We start from the raw sequence: 4,032 nt of genomic DNA on the forward strand, positions 1-4,032 counted from the left end.
CAAAGGTTGGATTTCCAATTGATGATCACGAACGCACAACCTGTATTATTCAATTATATAAAATATAATGCGGAAAAGAAATAACACAGACACCAGAAATTTTGTTAACGAGGAAACCGCAAATGCAGAAAAACCCCGGGACCTAGTCCAGATTGAATACACACTGTATTAAGCTGCTACAAACACTAGCCTACTGCAAACTAACTTCGGACTGGACTATAGTTGAACCCCAATCAGTCTCCCACCGATCCAAGGTACATTTGTACTCCTACGCCTCTGATCCCAACAGGATACTACGCACTTGATTCCCTTAGCTGATCTCACTCACAACCAAGAGTTGCTGCAACCCAAAATCACAGACTTGATAATAAACAGATATGTGTCACACAGAAAAGTCTATCAAAGGATAAATATGTCTCCCACAGATAAACCCTAGGTTTTGTTCCGTCTTAAAATATAAAATCAAGATGAACAGGAACCAATTGATAATATGGATTTATATTCCCGAAGAACAACCTAGATTAATCAATCACCTCTCTACAATCCTCCTGACTACACAGGCGGTTTGTCAAGGAATCACAAACAGTGAGACGAAGATGTTTGTGACTTCTTTATCTTTCCTATCGGAGAACTCTCACGATCTCAAGCCAATCAATCGATTGTACTCGTACGATAGAAGATGCAAGATCAGATCACACAACTACGATAAAGTAGTATCGGCCTGGCTTCACAATCCCAATGAAGTCTTTAAGTCGTTAACCTGATTTTAGAGAAGAAAATAAAAGGTTAATGGAGATCGACTCTAGCGGGCGCACTAGTAGCACACAGACGTGTGGGGATTATTTTTGCACAATGTTAAATGTCTCATTTATATAGCCTTCAAATCAGGGTTTTGCCTTAGGTACAAAGCCATCCATATTCACCGTTAGATGAAAACCTAATTTAGATTCAAGCTAATATTTCTCAACCGTTAGATCGAAAACTTAGCTTGTTACACACACTTGGGTAGAAATTTACTGGGTTTGTGAAAACCATACGCAAACGTGTACGTGTATGTTGGTTCAACATAGTAACCCAAAAAGGTTATCCATATGAGCATTTCATATTAACCTTGTTCTTCTTCACCATAACTAGTTCAATTGACTCAAATGAACTAGTTAAAGAGTTGTTCAATTGCTATGAGATCTTATGTAACTACAAAAGACACAATTGAAAGTAAGATGATTCGATTCAATTGAATCGCTCATGAACATTATAGCCACGGTTTGCATAAAGCATTCTTTAGTAATTTAAGTTTCATGTACAAAGCACATCTTTAGATCATAACCTCTTAAGTTCACAAACAAGTTCACGGACTTAAGTTAATTGGTCGAGTTTTCCAAACTCAACAGAAATTCTCGGAAAGAGAACTTCGCGGATTGGGTTCGCGGACTGAGTTCGCGGACTTAGCACACAAACGAGTTTTGGAAAATCCAGCAAAAATTCTCGGTCGAGAACTTCCGACTGGGTTCGCGGACTGGGTTCGCGGACTTGGCAAGCCAATTCCACAATCCTCCCGATTTCTCTTGATCAACAAAGTTCGAAAAATTCGATTCAAGGAATACATGGTTATGTAATCTAAACTCTCATTTCAATCATTGAGACATTCTCAGAGGACGCTATGTAGCCGTTATTCACAGACCGATTCACGTCAGAGCAATTCTCAAAGTGATTGAAACTTTTCATGACTTTCGTCACTAGGTGAAGATAAACTTGATCAAAGCGAAATGCTTTACCAACACACGATTTCGAGATAAAAGATAAGCAATGAATGCTCAGCTCGAAATGTCAAATGTGTATGATCTAGTCTATATAGCATACGACTTTTGTCTCATAAGAAGTAAGAGATAGAATAGATAGACTTTTGAGTGATAGATAAGTTCAAGTCTCCACATACCTTTTTGTTGATGAAGTTCCACGGTTCCTTGTATAGACCTTCTTGGTTGTATGATGAATCGCCATGAAGTCCTTGATATCAACTACACTTTTCTATCCTAGTCCGAGACTTAGCTATGTAGGCTAGAAATCAAGACTCATAGTTTTGATCACTAACATTGACAAACATGCTTGAGATAGCAACGCATGCGAGGTCGACCGATCTTTGCTCTAACAAATATACATGGCATACCTTAATCAGTTCAAATTGATGGCCCTAAGCCATTATGATCACACTAAAACACCACCAATTGTTCACTCGAGCAATGATGTCGAGAGAGACATCGTGGTTCACATATGAGCAATCATGATGGAAACTTAAGCTCTTAGTTAAACTAAACCCATAAAACACTAGATACACCATTTATAAGTTCAAGCATATCCACCACAATTCTGGATCCAAACACATACTGCCCAATTTAGTTTATCGATACTATAAGCACATATTTATAAAAATCTATTGTTCTTGTCAAACTCATAACACATACTGATCAGATCATAATCAAAATTTTAATGTAACCTTATGGATTATGGTAACACAACATATTACAGAATTACAGTAATTCAATGGTTCAATAAGAACATATACACGTCATGACTTGACTACTTGAATAAATGTTCCACGAAAGACAGCCATGTTGAGCTTACACTTTGGGGTACCTAAGGTGATCATAAATTCATGAAATTTTTACAGTAGGTTGGATATATGTATATAAACATCTTACTAAAATTTCAGCTTTATCCGATAAGCGGATAGTGAAAGATAATACAAACAGTTGTCTATCCAGGATTTGAATTCAGCACATTGCAGCCTCAGTCCGTCCAATAGTTCAAGTAGTAAACGTGACTTGATCGTCTTGAAATTTTTTCTGAACATTTATCATGCAACTAAGTACGACATAGTAAAATTTCATCACAATCCAACCACTGGATCTAAAGATATTAGCAGAAGAAAAACAGACATTTTAGGGTTTACCAGTTTCTACATAAGATGTTCAAACACGAATTATTCATCAAAATTACATAATCTCCATATCAAATGGATATTTGAGTATTTCATAATAATTGGAAGATACCCAATTCATCAATTTTCTACGAACATGAGCCATGATCAAAATCCATTATTCATAACATAAACCCTAACTTCATTGCATGCAAGAGGAATTACCAAAAATTCTACATATGACATGATATGTAAACAAACAGCTACCCAATGCTCTAAATCGAACAGGATACTAAATTCAGGTTCAGTTTCTCAAACATAATCATGAATAATAATAGGGCACGTTCAATTCATACTAGAATCAAAAGCAGATGATTCCCTACCTCAATTTCTTCTTTACCTAATAAGAACACAACAATCACTATCATTCTCCATGAGGTTCAATCGTTGATTTCCATTTTTGTTTTCCTAAACTTTTTTCCTCAACAGGAGAAGGAAAGCAAACCAGGAAGGGAATATGGAAAAACTGATTCCATAAAAACTAAATATACTCTTTCAAAAAAATAATCTCTTAAGCACCATCGGTGATTTCACTCTAAAGTTTCTGGCTGTAGAATATTAGTGGAGAAGGGAAGAGAAGAAACAAATAGGGAGCCCCCTCTCTTTCTCCCTGCCTCTTTTTATGTCCGCTTATTTTCAATTCCGTTCAAAACTAGGAGAAGAGTAACACTGGGTATCTTGCATGGAGGCCTATTAAGGCACTAAGGTTTCCGATTAAAACAACCACCAGTTCATAAACACACCTAGTGTTTTTGAGCACTACTAAATACAAATATATGACTAATGGGTTTGGTTAAACCCGAGAAAAAGATTTGTTCTGTTACAGGTAGGGTCACAATCATTAAGTGAAGCATCTTTTGTCTTTTGCACACATTCTCCCTTATGCGCCTAAAGGTAAACGGACGAACCGGTTTGGGAACTCCTAGAGAGTTGCCAATCGAATCAAGACCACGATCACGACAAATTTGTCCAATCAAGCAAGGGTAACCTAACATCTTGATGGGTGAAGTCATTGAAGTCATTTGATAATTGATAAAACCACAAATATCGAAACT

General features: G+C 36.8%; 1 long non-coding RNA gene across 1 annotated transcript; it reads right to left on the reverse strand.

The window, feature by feature from the left end:
- Positions 1–2,473: 2,473 nt before the first annotated feature.
- On the reverse strand, positions 2,474–3,573 carry LOC113277229. Its single transcript, XR_003324798.1, has 2 exons — positions 3,301–3,573; positions 2,474–2,843 (listed from the first exon to the last, which is right to left on the reverse strand). It is a non-coding gene; the product is annotated as an uncharacterized LOC113277229 (long non-coding RNA).
- Positions 3,574–4,032: the final 459 nt, after the last annotated feature.

This window comes from Papaver somniferum, chromosome 5, assembly GCF_003573695.1.
Source record: "Papaver somniferum cultivar HN1 chromosome 5, ASM357369v1, whole genome shotgun sequence".
Lineage (NCBI taxonomy): Eukaryota > Viridiplantae > Streptophyta > Magnoliopsida > Ranunculales > Papaveraceae > Papaver > Papaver somniferum.